Below are 23524 nucleotides of genomic sequence, written 5' to 3' on the forward strand. Positions count from 1 at the left end.
CATGTACCTGGGTTGCGGGCACATCCCCAGTGGGGAGTGTGCAGGAAGCAGCTGGTCGATGTTTCTCTCTCATCGATGTTTCTAACTCTCTATCTCTCTCCTTTCCTCTCTGTAAAAACTCAATAAAATATATTTTTTTAAAAAAAAGAGTAATATGAAAATTAACCCTCACACCCTCACTCCATCAGTCTGTCACAAAGATGGTGGCAGCCGTGGAGCTGGAGTGAGCAGGAGGCTTAGGTTGCCCACGGCAATGGAGGAAACCAAGCTTCCAGCCTGCTCTGGCCGGCCCTGAGTTCAGCTCAAGGCTACAAAGTTTCAATTATAGAAGTTAAATAAATCCCAGATACCTGCTTCCAGTCCATGACTGTGGCCAGCCTGACAACAGCCATCAGCCCCTCACCCAGGCTGGCCAAGAACCCCAGTAGGGCCCTCACCCTGAAGGGGGTGTGGCCAGCCTGAAAATGGCCCTCAGCCCATCACCCACGCTGGCCAGGCAGCCCAGTAGGAACCCCCACCCTGAAGGGGGTGTGGCCAGCCTAAAAACAGCCATCAGCCCTTCACCCAGGCTGGTCAGGCACCCTAGTGAGATGTCCACCCTGATCTGGGACACCCTTCAGGGAAAACCAGCCAGCCCCCACCTGTGGACCAGGCCTCTATCCTATATAATAAAAGGGTAATATGCAAATTGACCCTAACAGTAGAACGACTGGGAATCACGGGTCACTATGACACACACACTGACCACCAGGGGGCAGATGCTCAATACATGTGCTGCCCCGTGGTGGTCAGTGCGCTCCCACGGGGGAGCTCTGCTCAGCCACAAGCCAGGCTGATGGCTGCCAGCACAACGGTGGTGGTAGGAACCTCTCCTGCTGCCTCAGCAGCGCTAAGGATGTTTGACTGCAGCTTAGGCCTGCTCCCTGCTGGCAAGTGGACATCCCCCGAGGGCTCCTGGGCTGCCAAAGGGATGTCTGACTGCCATCTTAGGCCTGATCCCCTGGGGAGTGGGCATAAACCAGCAGGTGGACATCCTCCGAGGGGTCCCAGACTGCCAGAGGGCACATGCCAGGCTGAGGGACCACCACCCCCCCCCCCGAGCACACAAATTTTTGTGCACTGGGCCTCTAGTAATATATAATTATATTACCACTTTAATCAAAACATTGTATGGCTTTTCATCACCACTGAAATTCAATTGAAGACACTTACTTTGGTCTCTGCAGTGCTACATAAATCTGGCTCTTGCTGTTTTGTTTCGTTTGTTTTTGTGTTTTTTTAAATATATTTTATTAGAGAAACATCAATCAGCTGCCTCCTGCACACTCCCCACTGGGGATGTGCCCTCAACCAAGGTACATGCCCTTGACCAGAATTGAACCTGGGACCCTTGCGTCTGCAGGCTGACGCTCTATCCACTGAGTCAAACCGGTTAGGGCTCGTTTGGTTTTTTTAATTGTATACGCTACCATTTATCTCTTTCACTCTCCTTGGTCACACTGACCTCCTTTCGTTCCTTGAAAATAGTAAGCATACTTGTCTTAGGGCTTTTGCATTTGCTCCTCTTTTTGACTGGGTGGTCTAAGTGCAGATATTTGCATGACTATTCTTTTTATTAGGATTTCTGTTCAAGTATTCCACCATCTAAGAGATCTCCCTGTTCATGCAATCTAATGTATTTTCCTCAATACTATCCATCACCTTATGAGGCTTTACTTTTTCTTCATAATAACTGATACTACTTGTATATCATTTATTTAGGTTCCATGAGGGCAGAAACTCTGTACTGTTGTGACATATATGTAGAAGAAACTCAATATATATTAAATAAGCAAGTATATTATATGGAATTCCTTGCAGCCCTAAATTCATACACATTTCTAAAATATTTGGACAGCAGCTGGGAAATAATGTTTCCTGAAATGCTGCTCACACTAGATTGTATAAAATGGCTTTAGTGGCTGTGGTCTCTTAATAACAGTAAGTTTGATTGAAGAGCCATGTCAAGCAATTTGGGCCTTTACTTATTAATCTGAAAACTGCAAATGAAAGAGAAGTTGATGAATCATGCCAGTTATAGAAGATTGCTAATTTAATAAGCAACTCATTAGAATTTGCTATGGTGCCTCTGAAGTTTAATGAGCAGAAATTTTCCCTCTAATTTTTCTGTAGCAGTGAGATGTCAGTGAACTGAATTGATGCTTTAATAATAATAATTTCTTCTCTACTTTCTTTTTCATGAGAAATTAGCCTACTTAATCCTCCAAATCATACTCACATACATTAGTTGTACCAGTCTGAGAAATCAGAAATCATATAACTTATGCTATTAAAATACATTACACACCGCCAATACTCGGGTTTAGCCTTGTGGTAACTAGTTTATGGTTATACAGTAATGCATTTTCATATATTTTTTCTAATATGTTTGTATAGTAAGCTAATCATAATAGCAATAAGGATTGCCAAGACTTTTAATGAACACTATAAATACTTTTTTAAACATAGCTACTTTTATTATCATCTCCAGAAAAAGGCCAAATCCATTTAACCACTTAAAAAAATTATAACTAATTCATATATATATATATATGTTCACTTAATAACGCTCTTTCAAAATCATGCTGTTTTTACACCCAAAATTAAACCTTTATAGGCTTCTTTAAAGGCTAAAACTCTTCTTTCTTCCACATATAGTCAAATTTCATATACACTTTAGGAAGTCACCTTCATGAAGATATGGCAGAGAAAAGTGTGTTTCTCAAAATGATGTACTTTGAAGTCAAAGCCGAATTTAATACCAGATCAGTCATTTCATAACTGTGACCTTAGAAAGTTAGCTTAATCGCTCAAGGCTCAATTTCTCCATCTTTAAAATAAGGATAAATCTGTTGCAGAGAATTGCTGCGTGTCTCAACTACATACACTTTTATAAAATACTGACTTATAGTAGACATTTAATAAGTATTGTTTTCTACACGACTCCCCCTCTTGAAACACTGGCACGTTCATCCTGCCATTGTTTAAAAAAATAATTCTTAAGCATAATCTAAATGTCACCCACTGAAAATATAATTATGAGTGAGCCAAATCCCCTTAATTCAAAGACACTTAAGAACTAAGACAACTGTTAATCTAACTTTGTTTGTTGCTACTAGCACATATACAAAGTCTCCAAAAAACCTGATTACTTTAATAGTCTGAAATTCACATTTAGTATAAAATGTTGATATAGATTAATGACCAACAAACTAATGATTTTTATGGTGATATTTAATTTAAAAGAATGATCATTTTTTTCAGTTTGAAATTTTAAAACTGTACAAATGGAGACCAGCAGTACCTAATTAAGCATTTGAGGCATAAAGTCACTGTTAGTTCATTCAGAACATTTTGTAGATCTTATGATCCTCATGACAAGTATAGAACCAGATTTTAATGGTTAGTTTGAATAATATTGTTAGGCAATATGTAACTTGGATGGAGAGTATAGGGCTTTAAAGATTAATAATTACATGCATAAAGATTTTTTTTGTCTACATCATGAAGAACATGCACTTAGAAATTTGACCATCAAGGTTTCTGATTCTGGTGTGACACATGGACTATGTGACTTTAATCAAGTATTGTTTTTTATAATCTTCACCTGAGGATATTTTTCTATTGATTTTTAGGGAGAATAGAAGAGAGAGGGAAGACAGAGAGAAACATCGATGTGAGAGAAACACAACAATTGATTGCCTCCTGCATGAGCCCTGACTAGGGCCTGCCCTTGACCAGAATCGAACCCTTTGGTCCATAGTCTGATGCTCTATCTACTAAGCCAAACCAGGTAGAGCTAATCACGCATTTTTTTAAATTCCAGTTTCCTCACCTGTAAAGGGTGCCTTGAGTATTAGAAGTGATAAAAAGCAAAATGACTGCCCTATAATAAAAAAGAGCATGAGTGTTCCCCAAACTTTGTCTAAATTGCATTAATAATGTATTTCATTATAGTTTTTAAGCAATGAAATGGATGGAAATGTTCCGATTCTCCTAGAAAATGATTGTGCATTTGCTTTCCAAATAAAGGGTGTGCTTCAAAGCCTTAGATGCTAAGGAGTACATCTGAGAGTACATGGATACCTTCATAATTTGGCAAGCAAAGACTCTAAATAGAAACTGATAAAAGCTTTAGAAACAATATATCTAAAATGATTAATTTGGCCTTAAGTCAATCTTTTACTCTCCTTCAGCCTCTAGAACTCTGAACATATTTTATATCTATTAAGGCTCTCTGAATAATGCATTACTATTAATTTAAACTATCTTTCCCACCAGAATGAGTTGTTTAAAACATCAGTGCACTTATAACACTTGGCATCCCATAATTATTAGTTAAATACACAGCTTAGTATCAAATAGAAGTAAAGAATAAATTGGAAATATGAGATAAAGGAAATTCACTTTCCTTTTAAAAAGCACTATGATTTCCTTCAAGAAAACATTCCTCTGGAATCTAGATTTTTTTTGTCATATCCTAATGTCTTTCTAGTCTTTATTGAAATCTCAGCTGTAAGTTAAGAGCATTATCATTTGTCCTAAATGAGTTTCTGAATTAAAAATTAGATAAACCCATGTCACACTGCAATTTTAAAAATCAGTATAAAGTCTTGTTCACTCTCTTTAATCAAAATCTACTCTCACTGTGAAGATTATTTTTTTTACAATATATTTTATTGATTTTTTACAGAGAGGAAGGGAGAGAGATAGAGAGTTAGAAACATCGATGAGAGAAACATCAATCAGCTGCCTCCTGCACATCTCCTACTGGGGATGTGCCTGCAACCAAGGTACATGCCCTTGGCTGGAATCAAACCTGTGATCCTTCAGTCTGCAGGCCGACGTTCTATCCACTGAACCAAACCGGTTAGGGCTGAAGAATCTTTTTGACATGTATATTTAATGTTAAATCTCTAGGATGTTTATAAAAACCAACATTTTACCAAATGTCATGTTCAATTTCACTTAAGGATGTTCTTATACTCTACAGAAATTAAGTTATATTCAGAGATTCTATTATTCTGTCTTCACGGCTATAAAAATATATGTAAATATTTTCCAGGCATTTTAGGACTTGGACCATTTCTTAGTCTTAATAACCAAAGTTGAATAAGACCTTAGATTTTATCAAGTCTAGAAATTACAAATTGGAATCTGAAGATCCAACTCTAATTATATGCCATCACCCTAGCCAATTTGTGGGCCTATTTTTTGGAAACCAAGCCTTAGCTTAGCAATGGCTAAAGCAAATTCACAGATTAGTAAAAAATTAATTATTTTATAATACTAATGAAAGTGTGTCAGTAATGTTTAAGTCATTTAAAATGTATGTTATATATAGTATTATTATCAAAATATTGCACTTTTATCAGCATGTTAGACTCGTGTGCATGGGTTAGAGACAGATGACAAGTTTGACTCAAAACTTTTCCTAAGTTTATAAAATGGTTTTATTATAAATGCATAATATAAACAGAAATCATCATCATCTAGAGAAAAGTTTTCAAGATTATTTAGCAAAGCTTATTTTGTTATTTCATCAGAGTTTTTTTAAATAATGGGCTTTGGTTTGCCAAATGTATTTTCAGTAATCAGAAACTGATTAGCAGAATTAATAATGGAGAATGTTTTAGAAATAGTTGTAGAAATGAAAAACAAAATTAACATTTTTAGAGCAAGGAGAGAAATCAACAGAATCGGTATACACATTTCTAGTTTCAGCTCCAATTCCTGCTCAGCCGTCTATCAGAAAATACAAACACACAAACAGAAGAAAAAAAAGAAAAAGAAAAAAAAATCACTAGAGAACTTTAAACTTACTCTTATAAAACAGTGAAAGATAAAAAAATTCACAAGTACCATTTTTTTTTTTTTGGTGATAATTTTACACTAGGAATAAGGACAAAAATAATGGCTTCTTAGCTGGCTTCAATTTTCTTATTCAAATCATAGCAACAATTCTAAAATGATCACCTTCAGCACAACTTACTTGACAGCAAACTAAAATGAACAATTGTTCGAAGAGATGCTCAGGAAACCAACCAGTCTATCTGACCAGCCCTGGACCACGAAGAACGTGCCCTCAGTGTTTCCTTCCTGTGTCCATTTGCCTGAGGCAAAATGAATCACAATTTATCTTTGTTGTAACTGGATTTATAACTCCAGTTTTTATTAACTCTAATTTTCAAAATATACAACAGAAATAGGTAGTCATTAAAATAATGTGAATGAAAAATGGTGATGATGAGTGTTAGGTAGATAAAAAATACAAATATCTATGCCATAATGACCAACAATGTAGGAAAGAAGAGGAGTATGAAAAGAACTGAAAGGAAATACAACAAAATAATATTTGCGGTGCATGTAGGAGTATGAGTACATTTAAAAACTCAAAACTCCAAATTTTCTACATTTTTCTACAGTAATTTAAATTTAATTTTCTATTATACTTTTAAGTTAAATTATTGAGATTATTTTTAATAAATTATATTAAGTTTAATTTTGTTTATAATAGCTTTTAAATTATTAAATGAATTATAAAACCAGGAAGCAGACTAATTTACAAATGCAACTTTTTTTAAAAAAGTTATGCATTTGAGATTATTACATAGAATCTTAATTCATGCAACAGAAATATCTTGAAGCATTAAATACCTACCACTTTGATCAGTGTATTTTGCATATATTTATCAAAGAGGTAAAGACTTAAAGGAACCCTAATGAAGAAATTTTATGAGTAAGTAATCATCCCTATATTTTCTCTCTGTTTTGCAGCATTTGGACATGTGTGCACTAGACTGAAATAAACATTTACTTAGTAGCTGTTTGCTGTTTCTTATCTATTTCTCCGTGTGTGCATCATAGTCAGTTTCTGACATTCCTGAGCCTGTGTCTGAACAGCTGCTTGTAAAGGGCCCTCAGAAGTGAACAGCAAACTTTGTATTTTATCCATCAGGCCATTAGAACACACAGAGATGTTACACAAACATCTTAAATCCAGGTGTTTAGAAACTTTTTACTTCTTGAAAATATGCATGTTAGGTTTTAAGGTTTTTTAAAAATATGAACAAGTCCTAAAGGAAATGACTTGTATAAGGGTAAATTTGAATTGATGTTTTTTACTTATATATTTTTTTTATTTTTCATCAACCTTGTAACCTTGTAATATGCATATATTGTTTATAGATTTTCCAATGTTGGAAAAAACCCATATTAGAGCGAAAAAAAAGATTGGGCAGAAATATTAGAAAAATGTGATCCTTCTTGTGGAGACAAAAGGCACCACTGAAACAGAAGGGAGCCCACAATTTGGCAAGGGAAGCGTCTCCTGGCTGCCAGCCCACTCATCCCCATAGCTGGTTCCTTCGAGCAGGGCACACACTGTACAGCTGTAGGAGGTAGCCATGGGAATACTTTTATTCATTTAATTATTTATTGCCTTATTTAGCACACATATTTTTTGCTTATATATTTTACAAGTATTCTAAACTCAGGTCCAGCATTGCTTCCTATAAACTTTGGAAACCATATTTAAACACAACCTTATTTTTACTTTCATAATGGGAATGAGTCATTGGATTCTCGATTGTGCTGCCAATAAAGCATACAGAAAAATGGCAGTTCCAAATTATGACCTGGTTCTTTAAAAATGGGCCAATTAGGAGATTGACCAGCATTGCCAAGGCATAAAACACTTTCTGCTCATGACGAGGACATCTAGGTGACAAATGGATTCATTTGCTAAACTATTGTGTGAGCCCCTAGTTGGTCATTTTTACTACAGAGTAATTAACTAAGCATAATATAATAGTTCACAAGCATATTAGGAAAGTTTCTCAGGAATTTAAATAGATTAGCTATGATTAGAACTAATGAAATCTCCAGGAGTACCAGATTTAATTGCAAATGTTGTTCAGATAAGTTGCCTAATAATTTATATAAGAAATCTAAAGGAACTTAAACAAATGACCAAGTATATCAAACTCAGGCTTATACTAAAATTCCAAAAGCATCAACATTCAAACTGATTTACATTTTCAAATATTCTGATCCATTGTTTAAACCAAAATGTTAGTGTTAAACAATCTCACTACTGACATAGTTTGTGGAACAGTCACAGCAAAAGCAGAAGGAAAATAAGCATGAAGTCAGAAGGGGAGAATGATAAATTACTGAGATAGAACAACCAGAAATGTGAAAACATGGGATACTCTTGATGGACTGACACACTTGAAGGTACACATAGTGTCTACCAGTAAATGACTTAAACTAATCTCTTAGCATAAGATCTTTTTTGTTGTTGTTGTGGTTATGAAGAATTGTAACCATTTGGATCAATATCATACTTTGGAGAATAGAACTGACCAGGATAAAACATAACAGAAGAGCCCTAGCTGGCTTGGCTCAGTGGATAGAGCGTCGGTCTGCGGACTGAAGGGCCCTAGGTTCTGGCCAAGCGCACATGCCTGGGTTGCGGGATCGATCCCCAGTAGGGGGTGTGCAGGAGGCAGCCGATCAATGATTCTCTCTCATCATTGATGTTTCTATCTCTCTCTCTCCTTCTCCCTTCCTCTCTGAAATCAATAAAGAAATATATTTTAAAAAATAAGAGAAGAAAAATCCAAAATTAAAAACAATTATAGAAAACAATTGTAAAGTACAGTAGAATATATTGAGTAATATCCACCCCTCCCACTGAATATAATAATGTAATTTGTTACAATCATTAACATTTTATGTGTAATTTTCAGGGTACTTTGGAGGAAAATACTCTTTAATCAGTGCATCTAGTTTCTTTTGAATGCATATTTCTATGGTATAAATGAAAGAACTAAAATTTCTTTTACTATTTGCTGAGGTTTAATGAAAAACACTTAAAATGTGTGCATGATCAGGAAACTGGCCATAACCTGTGTGTTAAGGCCCTCACTCAACCAGAGGAATAGTCAGCAGAGCCCAAGGCAGATACTGAGACTTAGAAGTAGATGATAGGGATTCTATAACCATATACTGACAGAGTGATTCTATAACCTCCTTCAACATGTCTCTCTCTATAATGGGGGAGGGGTGACCACATACATAATTGTGGGCAAGACAAACAAAATACTTTGTGTATAAAAGTTTTCATAATCTAAAACTCACTCTAAACTGTAGTTGTCTTTTTTATAGATCAGGCACAAGAAACTAAGCACCACATTGTCCATTATACTGAAGTATAATTAAAGGTCCAGTAATGATGCCTTGGGTATCATGCTCTAAAACACATTTTAAATCTTAATTTAATTGGTCGCACATTGGGCTTTACAATATATGACATGTATATTAACTATGGACTTTTGATGCTGTGACATCTGAGTCCTCCCTGGTCCTGGAGAGACTGCCCCACCCAAGGGTAGAGATATAAGCAAACTCACCTGCAGCATGCATTGGGTATGTAAACCAATCAGTGTGGAGCTCACACCCCAACAGATTCTTTGTCTGGCTCTCACAGGTCTCACTCTGGGCCACTATCCTTTGTAACCCAGTGCCTGCTGAAATCACGAAGACCATCCAATACTTTCCTTAGTCATCAATTGTTTCCCATGGTCACACCACACTAAAGGCTCTTGTCCAACTGTCCCTCATCCTAACTCCTGCCTGACTAGAGCCTTGACCCCATGGGGATTGCCCTTCACCTTCTTTCTAGGAATCTGTGAATATAAACATGTCTTTCATACTTTCCCACACCTGTTTTCAAGCAAATCCTGGGTACTCTTAAAATAAAAAAGTAATATGCTAATATTAATTTTTGGTAAATAATTATCCTCTTTGAATATTTTGTCAGGTATTTTCTTTTTTATAAGGCTTTAACTATTAAAATGGGCAATACTGATCACTCCTTTTGCAATTACAACTTGTTTTCAAAAGCATTTTAAATGCATTTATATAAATGCAGATATGATAACATGAGTGAAAGATAGAGAATTTAAATAATAATCATATCTTCTGAAAGAAGCCACAAACCTCAGGGTTAATTTTAACTTAGTTCTAAATCTTGCTATAAAATGGAATGAAATAAAGCAATTTCAAAGCTTTGAAATTACATTTTGTTAATCATATACCTGTGAAGTTCTTATTATTCTCCTCCTTTGACTAGAGACTTGTCTGGATAGTGAATCTTACATCCATGAATCAGTTAACAGAGAAGCTGAACTAGTTTTCTAAGCCATTGTGTTTAGCACTTATGTACCTTGAAAGAAAGGGCTTTAGCATAAGAACAGAAGCAGCAATCATGGAAGCCTTCAGAGATGAAAAAGCCAAGGGAGACTAAGGCAAGGCCCTGACACAGACTTACAGAATAGCATAGCAAATCTGCATTGTGACTTAGGTGACTGGCCAACCAAAGGGTATGGCAAGGTTATGCTGCTTTATCAAGATTGAATTCCCAGGAATGTGAATTGAGGCAGAATGATAAAAACAGAAGAAAAATTATCTGTAAAAATATAATGAAATAGTAGGCCTCAACCACTGAATAATAAATGGTAAGAAAACTCCAGCAACAACACTATTTAAATCTCTAAATTTGAACAGAGTACAAAGAGTATATATAAGCATTTTCCCTGAAATTTTTACACCCAAGTATATATTTTTATATCTTCCAAGAGGTATACTAAGGGACTACAACTCAGGGAGATTAATATCAATGTCACATTCCATAAGTATTTAACCACGATTTTTTTTTCTAAATGCCTCATGTCTGAATAGAATATTAAGGAATATTGAAGGAACTATAATCTCATCCCTTAAACAGATATGTAGACAGACAATTCAAAGGTGTTGTGTTTGTCTCACCACCTTCTTCAAACACCCTTCTCCACAACTGTTCAGAGAATTTAAATAAGAAAAACTGTCGATTACTCTACTTAGTGGTAATAAATAGTTCTACTAAAGGATTTTTTCCACCACTAGCCTTACATAAAAATGTATGTGTATTTTACATGATTAAAAAATTAAAGGCACTAAATGGCTACATCAAATGTTGATGAGTAACTTTTATCTTGTTTAACTTGGTATGGGGATGGGAATTTTGTTTTTTCAAATAATGGTTTCTTGTTATATATACAGTAAGCAGAGTGCCAACTTCAGAACAGTGAAACTATAATAAATAAACTTAGTTTGTCCAAATAAGCATTAGGTATAGGAGATAGAAAGACTGAGGGCAGGGATACAAATTCCCTATACTGAAGAAGCTTGCAAAATGATATGAAAACAAATGAAAGAGAAACATTGATTTTAATACATCCCAGATGTGTAACTAGTGCCTACCACAGTGTCTGACATAGATGATATACATAGATGAGGTACATAGATGATGTACATAGATGAGGTACATAGATGATGTACATAGATGAGGCACATAGATGAGGTACATAGATGATGTACATAGATGAGGTACATAGATGAGATACATAGATGAGGTACATAGATGAGGTACATAGAAGAGGTACATAGATGAGGTACATAGATGAGATACATAGATGAGGTACATAGATGAGGTACATAGATGAGGTACATGTCATGGAGACATAAATGGTAGAACATGTTACTTTGTGCTCTTAAAGCTTGAGGACAACTAGCCCTAGCTGAAGTTCATCGGGGGGTAGAGGCAGCAAGAATGAGTACACCCATTCCAGACGGTGTGAGCATCATAAGCAAAGGCAAAAAGGCAGGCACAAAAGTCCATCATCTATTCTGGAACTTTTGTTAAATGAGGATGACTATGAAGATTGAAAACAGACTGACTGTGAATAATCCATCCCAGTATGTAATTTTTACTCTGCATTTAAGCCTTCATTTAAATATCTCCAGATCATCTATGTAATAAAAGATGGTTGCTTAGGCAACCATTACAGCGGAACAACCAGAATAACCAGTGGCTAACCACCAGAGGGCAGATGTTCACTGCAGGAGCTGCCCCCTGATGGTCAGTGCACTCCCACAGAGGGAGCTCTGCTCAGCCAGAAGCTGGGCTCAGGACTGGCGAGCGCAGCAGAAGTGGCGGGAGCCTCTTCTGCCTCCACAGCAGCACTAAGGAGCAGCAAGCCAAGTGGTAAGGAGCAGAATGCAGGCGGGTGGTAAGGAGTGAGGGGTCCCAGACTGCGAGAGGGCGCAGGCCAAGCTGAGGGACCCCCCCCCACCAGTGCACAATTTCCTGCACAGGGCCTCTAGTAGATTATAATTGTAAGCGCTTTCTGCTGATATGTTCTAAACTAGAAGTCACCAACCTTTCTGACCTCATGGACCACCGGCTGGCAACTGCTGTTCTAAACTATGCTCCCTGCTTGAACTCCCCTCCTGCCAGCAATTTCAAAATACTGGCCATATTTTGTGCAAGCTCAAGTAAGTTACTGCTTATTCTTCTAGCTTCAAGATCTCATAAATTTCATAGCCAATACAGTGCAAATTTATTATTCTGATAGTCATTATAATGAAGAGACATGCACTCTTCACTTTTGCTGTTTTTTTTAACTTTCTTCTTTTATTTTTGTACGTATTTTTTTCAATTAAAGTTGAGATACAATTTATGTTAATTTCAGGTGTACATCTTAGTGATTAGACATTATATAACTTACTAAGTGATCATCCCAATAAATCTCATACCTATTTGACATCTACATCAGTTGTCGCCTTCTGTTAATTTAACAAAGTAACTTGCCTCAAAATATTCCAAAAGCAAAGTAGCTATAAAATCAAAATGAGTAAATGACATTTTTTTTTGATGGCAAAGGGTTAATCAGAGTCCTATATTGGTACAGAGTAGTTTTAGTTTGCACAAACTTATGCTAAGTTCTAACAAAACAAAAACTTTTTGAGAGAAGGCTAGTTAAGTTGTACGTTTTCAATGGTCACTGGGAATCCACATTTCTCACCTCCAGACAGTCCTCCCCCAACAGCTAACATCCATTTTGTTCTTAGTGATTCAGGCACCATATTGATTTCCCAGGGCTACCATACTAAATTACTAGAGACCAGGGCACTGAAGTAACAGAAGTCTATGTTTTCATAATTCTAGAGACTGGAAGTTCAAGAGTGAGTATCAGCAGAGTTGGTTTCGTCAGAGGTCAAACTCCTTGTCTAATACATGGCCTCCTTCTCCTTGGGTCTTTACATGGCATCCCGTAAGCACCTGTCTGTGTCCACATTTTTTATTCTTATAAGAACCTCAGTCATCCTGGATCCCGGCTGACCTTAAAGATCTCATGTTAACTTTATTACCTCTTTAAGGGCCCTGTCTTCAAAGACAGTCACATTCTAAATACTGAGGGTTCAGATTCTAACACATAATGTTTGGGGGGAGGGACACAATTCAGTCCATAAATAGAATGAGAGAGTCTTTCAGAGTGGTTGTGATAAAAAGGGAACTCTTATACACTGTTGGGGAAAATGTAAATTAGTCAATCATTGAAAATAATATGGAGGTTCCTCAAAAGACTAAAAATAGATCTGCCATAGAATCCAGCAATTAATTTCCGAGTATATATACGAAAAAGAAATAAAAATGGTATATTGTTAGATATATGTACAGCCATGTTTATAGCAGCATTATTTATAGTAGCCAATATATGGAAACAAAACAAATGCCCATCAGTGGATGACAGGACAAAATAAAAAAGACGTGGTATATCACACAATGGAATGTTATTCAGCCATGAGAAGGACAGATATCCTGTCACTTGTAACATCATGGATGGACCATGAGCACATTATGCTAAGTGACTTAGGTCCAACAGGCAAGACAAGTACTATATGATATCCCTTATATAAAAAAAAAAATAAATTGTAACATGTCAAATTTATCAAAGAAAATGTAAATATCTAAATAAAGTGATGTCAGCTACTCAGCTATACTCACACCACTGAATGTTTCTTCACCACCAGTGAAACCTGGGTCATTTAACTAATGATCCTTTTCATAGTCAGTCCTCATTAAGAGCAGTACTCTTCATTCATAAAATTTTCTTTGAATTTACTACTCTGATACACCATTATTTCCCTCTTGCACCTCTGATGCTTTGCTAAGAGTTTACAGGACTTTCTAAAGACAATTTGGGTTAATAGACTGAGAATATTTCATTCACTAACAGGTTCTTCTTAAGTGGAGAGCCAAAATAGAGAGGAATGAAGGTATCCAAGGGACAGAGGATGGTGACAAAAGTTGGTTGTTAAACTGCTTTCAAAAGAAGATGATCCTATTAACTAAAGACAAACAAAAACACTGTGTGTTATTGTTGTGTGTGTGTGAGGGGGGGGTGGTGGTGGTGGTTTTTTGTTTTTGTTTTTTTTCTGAAAGTGAGTCTGACAATGAAAGCAGGGGCAGGGGAAGGAAAAAGCTAGGCTGGGCTGAATTGCTTTGACAATATAAGACATTCAACCAGGTAGAATCTTTCTGGAGGAAGATCCTGGAAATGTAAAATCAGCGACTACTGCAACCACAAAGAGAAGTGGCTATGGGGTTGACAAAGGATCTTGAAGGATATGCATGTCTTGTGAGGATGCTAAATTTGTTAGCTGTGGATTGTAGAGTGCATCCCATTATCCCTTTCTCTGAAAAGTCTTTAATAGCTATGTCTTGTTCACTATTGTTTGTGTTTGTGCTGCAAGTATATTCTTTAGGGAAATTTCCAGATTCTCATTTTTAAGGTGATAGGATTTAAGAGTCATGATGTTACTTTTAAAGGGTAAGCTAATACCTTATTAGTCTAGCATCTGCAAAGAAAGTTATAGCATGAAAAAAATTACATAAAAGCAAATACTTTCTAGTGCATTATTCAATGATGACTGATTACAATTATTAATTGAACTTATTCACATTCGGTAAAGTTGTCTGCACAGGAAAATAAAATCAAAGTCAATTTAATTCCCCAGAGATTTGATAATTTTAGATTGCACACACACACAGACACACACACACACAAACACACTAATAAATTGAAAGCATAATTATCTAGATAACCATTTAGAAACATAGAGATTATACACTTTTATTTCTCTTTGCTAGTGAACTCAAAAATTATCCAACAGCTCAATAATACACACCACAGAAGTCTAATACTAAAGAATCTAAAACTAACCAGTATATTTACTTTTAATATAATGCTCATTTTTCTACATTAGCATTCTTTTTAGAAAACAGTTCCATTTCTGTACAGCCATGCATATAATGAGTAACAAAATCCTTAAAGATGATAGTGAGGATATTACTTACAATTCATCTCCTTACTAGCAAAGAATCTCAACATAAAAAGGAAAGAGGAAAGAACATTCTAATATGCTCTCTACTCGTATTCCAGAGGGAATTCTCACCATACTAGGTCATTAAACACTTCCATTTTGATCCAGTAAAGTGGTATCACAATTTCACATTCAATTTTACCACAACCTAACATTTCTGTACCACGGAAAGGAGGCAACATATCTACCTTCACACATAGGAACCAGCATCTGCATATGGAACTGGTCTCCCTGGCTTATTTCACAGCACGTCCTTAAGACCCATTGCAAAGTAAATCCTTTCTATATCCTTTGTCTGTGGGTTAAAATTGGCCTTTAAAACTAGTAAGGGAGGTAAGTGATTAACGCCATCAGGTACTACACTACTTCTAGAGGTCACGTTCAGCCTCCTCATCTTTGATTCTAGATGTGGTGACTTTATATCTCCTGGAAGACATTATAAATTATTCCAAGTCAAAGATTTGCATATATTAAAATGCTTACCTTTTAACCAAGATAGTTGGATTTCTTCAAATTGTTAATTCCAGAGAAGGATTCTTACGGAATTTAACTGACTGCACTACCCCATGTCAGGGTTATTAAGAAACAGGGGTCCATCAATGGGTAGGTGTGTGTGGTCTTTTCCTCCCCTTCACGTTATAATCTCATCCTTGTGCCCAAGTTTCCCAACCAAAGGAGCTAAGAAATTGCTTTATTTTTTTAGTGGGACCCTGTGGATGGCTCATAAACAGACATTTGGTAGGTTGGCAAAATATTGTACTATGAATGTCCACTAATGATGTCCCATTGTTTTTAAATCTCCTTCTCAGTGTGGGGCTGCGCTAATTGAGAGCTGACATCGGCACAAGTTGGGTTCCTGGGGTGCTACACAGTCAATGTTAGTCAACTCTGCACTTTCTCAGTTGTTCTGGGGTTACTGGAGCTCTTACATCAGACTTTGGATCATATCAGGGAATAAAATTATATGTTTCATTTGATCCTTATTATCTACCCCTTTTCCCTGAATCAAACTGAGGTCTTAATAGAAATTTTAAAAAAATCATCTTTGCAAAATTAGCAGGTAGATACATGGACATGTACTGAGTCAGGGATATATTCACTTCCTGAATATATATTGTCTCTTTTGCCAGTAAACTTTAGATGGCATGAATAATTCAGAATAAAGCATAAAAACTTAGTAATACAGCATACACCATTCTTCAGTAAAATCTGTCATAAAAATAATCAGTACCATTAATTATATACTTATACTTATTATTTTGCCTTAAAAAGTTTGACCTCAAGAAACAGATAAAGGATTTCTTGGTAACTTATACTCAGAGTGAAAATGGAAGTTAAAACCCAGTTTTGTACAAAATTAAAGCTGTGTGAATTACTGCTAAATGGCACTGGCTCATCATTGTCTTTTTTCCTTTCTGGGAAAAAGTGAGGATGTACTAGTTCAGTATTGTACGTTTCCTTTGATGCGTACAGCTTTTTGAGAAATAACCACTGTTATGTAACTGACAGCCACTAAAATTAAGCCCACAATTTGAACCACATTAACCAAGAAATAAGCAACCCATTTAACTATAAATTTTCCATTTGTAGCAGATCCATAGAAGGGAAGCTTTAAATGCCCCTTGCATATACTGTTTCTTTCTATTCCATCTCTCTTCTAAATAAATGGTACTACAATTCATATTTTGTAATGGCCAAGCATTAAATCTAAAAAAATATATTTTAAGAATTTCAGTTTTTCCATCACATAATATTTTATGGGTCATAACGAATAAATATTTACATTAAAACATTAATATGCTATTATTTTACAGAACTGATAAATGTATCATCTGAACAAAATTATAACATAAGTAAATGCTTTTTATAATATTGCCAAAATTGGTTAACAATAAATCATGCTAGGACCCTTGAATGGAGATATAAAATATAGATATTTGCCTAAGTTGCTTTTCAACATCTAAAAGCATGTCTATAAGAAAATGAAATGTAAATCACATTTAATTTTTGAACATGAATCATTAAATAAATTCACAGTACTACAAAAGACATAGAAAGGTTTACTTACATTGGTAAAGCTTAATTCAATAATCTTAGAAGTAGAATAACATCAATATAAATTCCTTTAACTTAATTTAAAAATTTCTCTGAAGCAGTTCCAACTATTTATTACATACACTTGTTTCCCAAATTTAAACTTGTTTAACATCTCTATCGGCTTAGTCTTACATATACAAAATATACAAATACAGGAACTATTTATGTGTCTCTGATTGAGACAGTATAAAATGCTGGGGTACTGCATTTAGAGAGGAGAACTAGATTTAACTTTATAAATATGTATATATTCTAGAGATGACACATGGGCCTAAAGTTTATATACCAAAAAACAGTCTAAACATGCAATTCAAATAAACCATCTGTAGTTGTCCTGATGATGCATCTGTGGGGATGTTTAAACACTGACAGCACAGGTGAATAGTTGCAATAAATTTCTTGAATTAAATACATAAGCACATGCACACACATGCCAGTATTTAGTTTTGCAAAATTATTAACTGTAAAACTCAATAATGGTTTAGTCCAATAGTACAGGTTGTCATTTTTTACACTCGCCTATGCGGATTAAGAGGAATGTATAAGCAGCTAAGACATCCCTTTATGAACAAGAACAATACAGAAAAACAAAGGCACACCCTCTGTTTAACAATACGGGAAATGCAGGGAATGAAGGGTAAGCAAGAAAAATAATTTAGTCAGTTTACTTGAATCTCAATTTTAAGAATATTTTTTCATACTCATACTTAATTTGAATACTTTAATTCATCCTAAGAAAAAAATTATAGTCCATAAATTTGAAGTTAGCTAATGAAAGTGAAGGTGTTTACTGACACAAATATGCAACACACTAGTATAGATAAGGAAGAGATTAGAATGCATTTACATTTCAGCTACTTAATAATGTAAAGTAAGTGTGTTTACTTTTTACCTTTTCATTACAAGGTTTAATTTCATCCTTAGTCTGCTTACTAATAAGAATAAATGTTTAAAGATTTTCTAATAGGCAGTTACCTAAAACCTGGAGATTTGTATGTTTTTAATAAGAAACTGTGTTTGCTAGAATGTTTCTGCACAAGAGCTTGAATTGCTTACTAATCAGCTACGACCTGTCTGATCTGCTTAATTAACTCAAATATTATAAAAAGATGGAATGGGTTTTTTTTTTTGAACTTAGAAAAGTATATAGTATCAGTGTTTTCTTTCTTTAAGAATAAATGTATTCTAGAGTTGTATAATTGAAATGTATATGATTTTACTAAAAATGCCACCTCAATTAATTTAATAATAATTTTCTAAATGCAATAGATTAATACTTATTAGCATGTTCATTTTAATGCAAACCCTAAAATATCATTCTCCCGTGTTCTATGAGAATCCTTATTGTATAGACAGTATTAAATGCTATCATTTGAAACAGCTCCATTGAACATAATTTCCAATTAATTTACTACTGAAGATCTGACTAGACATTTTTCCAAAGAAGACAGTTTCATAAAGTAAATAAAATATTTTATTCATGTTATTTCAAAAAATATTATAATGTTATCACTGCCACTATAATTTCCAATATATTATTGAACAACAAGAGCAGTCACTTTTTAAATAGCTAATGGATCATTCCCGGGTTCATCGCCACCAGGTTTTAGGATGAGCACTCCACTGCTCTGTGTGTGACTTTTGGTCCAAGTACATCATGTAATAGAACAAAGTGATGCTTCCTCCCAGCAGAGAACTGCCATGAGGAAAGTGTTTCATTTCTGTGTGATTGCTGTACCAGAGTATTTTTTTTTAAATTTTGTAGATGATGATAGTCTACTGTAGGACAAATTTTAAAAGCAATGTGTCCAAATTTAAATAATTTACTGTGTAAATAACCACCCATGCTTAGTAGAATTGTTATCAGGAAAAAGAACTATATAGAAAAATAACTTTAAAAAAAGTGCTTTCTGTTTCTTGCTCAAAGTCTGTGATACTGCTCCCATTGGAAGAAAGAGTTCTTTGAATAGTACCTATATTTAAAATCTTAAACATAAGTAACATTATTTAAATCCAGAATGGCAAGCTGAATAAAGAATATCATGTACAAAAATCCAAAGATACACATTGCCTTGTTGAATTAATATGTTTATGAAATTTAAGTATAATAAAATTATTAAAGTTTATAATTCAAACTGCTAGAAAGTTAAAAATAATAAATCAATAGAATCCTTAATATATAAAACCCTGGGTCCCTCACGACTGAAGGCTCAACCAACCAGAAGTCAGTCCTGGAGTCAGAGCTGGGTGGCCGTGGCGACCACGGCCACCCAGCACTGACTGCTGAGGGGGCTGTGAATCAGGCTCAAGAGGCCTAAAGAATGAAGCAGGGTCTAATCTGTAGCCTCTGTGGCAGCTGTTGATCAGCACTTGCCTCTCTCTTTCTCTCCTGCAGCTGGGCCTCCATTTCTCTCCAGGCCTCCACCAGGGCTGCTGATCAGCCCCACCTTTCTGATCAGGCCCCATTGATAGGCCCAGAGACGCTGACTCATAAACTTATACCCATCTATAATAATAAAAGCATAATATGCTAATTAGACCAGACATCTGAATGACCTTCCAGACATCATTCCGAATGTCCTTCTGGACAAAGCCATGGCAGCGGTGGCTGAGGCAGAGGTGGTTAGGGGCAGGCAGGCAGGCAGGCAGAGTGGTGAGGAGTGATCAGGCCAGCAGGGGAGAGCAGTTAGGGGCATCAGGCTGGCAGGCAGAAGCGGTTAGGGGCAATCAGGCAGGTAGACAGGTGAGCAGTTAGGAGCCAGCAGTCCCAGATTGTGAGAGGGATGTCCACAGGGATCAGGCCTAAACCGGCAGTCAGACATCCCCTGAGGGGTCCCAGATTGGAGAGGGTGCAGGCTGGGCAAGGGACACTCCCCTCAGTGCACGAATTTTGTGCACAGGGCCTCTAGTTACTACATAAAGACAGGAGATTTTAAGATTATTTATTAGTCTCAGTAATTAAAAGTATTAATCCAAGTAAATTAAATGGAGTAATATAAATTGATATGTATAATATCTTTAGAGCAGTGGTTCTCAACCTTCTGGCCCTTTAAATACAGTTCCTCATGTTGTGACCCAACCATAAAATTATTTTCGTTGCTACTTCATAACTGTAATGTTGCTACTGTTATGAATCGTAATGTAAATATCTGACATGCGGGATGGTCTTAGGCGAGCCCTGTGAAAGGGTCATTCAACCGCCAAGGGGGTGGCGACCCACAGGTTGAGAACCGCTGCTTTAGAGGCATGATTGAAGGAGGACATTTCATACCTGGAAGAAAGAAGGGTAAACAGAGATAAGATAACTAAGTAACATAAAACAAATAAGATAAGCTGAAAAATATTGCTTTTCTGTTTTCTGTCCTTAAAACTCAGTACTCTAGCATTGTTGCTTCTAGGTCTAGATGCAAAGGTAATTTTAATATGTTGTCATCTAAAAGATTTTGCCTCTGAAAAATCCAATAAATATGTTCTTTAATGGACAGAGAATACAAAGAAATAAAACATTTAGACTATAGTTAAAAACTGAGTTAGTTTTCCTTTGCTGGAGCATTCAGAAGGACTGTGTTCCTCCCATTTCTGCCTCAGTATGTGACACAACTACATAATTAAAGAGAGAGCTGTCACTCACTCTTATTATCATGGAGAATCTCACACACTCCTTCTATTACCATCACAGAATACCTCTAAACATATAATTTTCAAAAATCTTATGTTGATTCTTTTTTTTAAGCCGTTAACACACATCAAACATGAAAGAAGACAGGCAGTTCAGTGGTGCTATGATGCAGGAGGAGCAAAGCTCATCTGATTATAAACTAGAATATGTAAAGCACTGTGAAGGATGCTATCTCCAGACACATACCTTTCATCCAGTTACCTACCTTTACTTCAATCTAGGAGAAATCGCTTGTATACAAAATGAAATAAGATTTGCTAAATGCCTATTACTCTAAGTGCCTATTCAAGTTTGTGCTATGGTAACTGAATTCTCCTTTTCTCTTACCCTCCCTTCGTATGAGTAGAATAGATTATACCTACTAGACAACTGTAGTCAGAAAGCAATCAGGTTCATAACAGGCATTTCTACTGAAGCATCATCAATTAATATTACATTTATATATTTTTACATACCATTAAATTAATATTACATTTATTTACTAAAATGAAATCTAATGTTATCAAATGTGCAAAAGTTACAAGAAATTTTACAAAAGTAAGAAAAACCACAGATTTTAAGATACCTTTCTTGGTGTGAGCCTACATTTTCAATTTATTATTCTTAGTATCTTTTAATATTTTATTTTAATTCATGAACATAAAGTTTGAGCAGATGATATACAGAGACTTTTTTTTCTCTCTGTTGGCAAATTAGTGAATTAGCAAATGCCATGCATTTTATAGAAGAAAAGTTAAGAGTCAGTGACTTCCTGCATAGCTGGTATGCTGTAAAAGAATGGAATCAGTAGTAGGGTTCATTAGAAAAAATAAACAAATTTATTGAGTCCATTGACTAGTGATATTTAGAATAATTTTCTTGTGCAATATTTGGTAAAAAAAAAAAAGTAGAATCCATTATTTAATATGCAATAAATGGTAACAATATCATAAAGACCACATAAATACCATAATCATATGGATCTAAAATCCCACATAATATCTATATATCTCATACTAGTATATTAGGATCTAGAATATTCTACCATTTTCCCCTAATTTCAGAGAGGGACACCGTGGCCAGCAATTAGCTGTCCCTAATCCCTCCTCCTCACTTTCCTGTTTAACAGAATCTATGTAGTTTAGGAAGGTCTAACTGACCTAAACATTCTGGGTATGATACTGCCTTACAAGAGGAACTGCCTTACCAGAGACAGGCTAAAAATTTAAAATTTCAGGGGTTTTTAGGACACAACAAAACTATACCAATATTTTGCTACAACAAAAGGAGCCAAAGTGAAGGAAAATTTCAAGCACAAAGAGGGCAAAGATGAAAAGACTATTTAGCAACAGAACCAAAATTCTAAATAACAACAAAAAATACTGTTTCTCTGGCCCTTTTAGTTACATGTATCATTATATCTCATTTACATTTAAATTGGTTTTAGTTGAGTTTTCTCCAATTTGCAACTGGAAGTTTCCTATGCTGATCATTAAATTGCTCTTATTGAGTAGTACTTATACCATCTATTTAGTACGTTTTTAATTTTTTAACATATGTTTTTATTGTTTTCAAAGAGGAAAGGAGAGGGAGAGAGAGATAGAAACATCAATGATGAGAGAATCATTAATCAACTGCCTCCTGCAAGACCCTAACTTGGGATTGAGCCTGTAATCTGGGCCGGATTTGGAATTGGACCGTGACCTCCTGGTTCATAGGCTGACACTCAACCACCGAGTGACACTGGGCAGGACTATTTACTATGTTTTTTGTTGTTTGTTTGTTTTATTGCTTAAAGTATTGCAAAGAGTATAACATATGTCTTTTTTTTCCCCTTGACATTCCCCCGGCCTCCCCAACCCCCTAGCGTCTTGTGTCCATTGGTTATGCATGCATACATGTCCTTCGGTTGATCTCTAATCCCTCTCCCGCCCCCCAACCCTTCCTGGCCTACCCACTGTAGTTTGACAGTCTGGTCGATGCTGCTCTGCCTCTGTTTCTATTTTTGCTCATCAGCTTATAATGGTCTTTATTATCCATAAATGAGTGAGATTATGTGGTATTTTTCTTTAATTGACTGGCTTATTTCATTTAGCATAATGGTCTCCAGTTCCATCCATGCTGTTGTAAATGGTAAGAATTCCTTCTTTTTTACAGCAGCATAGTATTCCATTGTGCAGATGTACCTCAGTTTTCTAATCCAGCCTAAGTGCCTATCAGTGGATGAATGGATAGAAAACTGTGGTATATATTTCTTTTCTTTCATTCTTAAAAAAATATTAAAAACTAGAGGCCTGGTGCACGAAATTCATGCACTTGGGAAGGTGGGGTCCCTCAGCCTGGATTGCGTGCATGATCGGGGCCAGGGAGGGATGCGGAAGGTTCGCCAGCCAGGGAGGGACCATAGGAGGGCTCCAGAGCATGTCCAGCCCATCTTGCTCAGTCCTGATCTGCCCG

General features: G+C 35.8%; 1 protein-coding gene and 1 long non-coding RNA gene across 2 annotated transcripts in view; one reads left to right on the forward strand and one right to left on the reverse strand.

Moving 5' to 3' along the window:
- Window positions 1-23524, reverse strand: part of SGCZ (sarcoglycan zeta) — a 633314-nt gene that overhangs the window by 276593 nt on the left and 333197 nt on the right. The window lies entirely within an intron of this gene.
- LOC107183375 overlaps window positions 1-23524 on the forward strand; it is a 24090-nt gene continuing 566 nt past the window's right edge. The window contains exons 1-2 of the long non-coding RNA XR_001514163.1: window positions 1-29; window positions 15642-15645. This is a non-coding gene — a long non-coding RNA (uncharacterized LOC107183375). The remainder of the gene's footprint in view (window positions 30-15641; window positions 15646-23524) is intronic.

Source organism: Myotis davidii, unplaced genomic scaffold, assembly GCF_000327345.1.
Source record: "Myotis davidii unplaced genomic scaffold, ASM32734v1 scaffold71, whole genome shotgun sequence".
Taxonomy (NCBI): Eukaryota; Metazoa; Chordata; class Mammalia; order Chiroptera; family Vespertilionidae; genus Myotis; species Myotis davidii.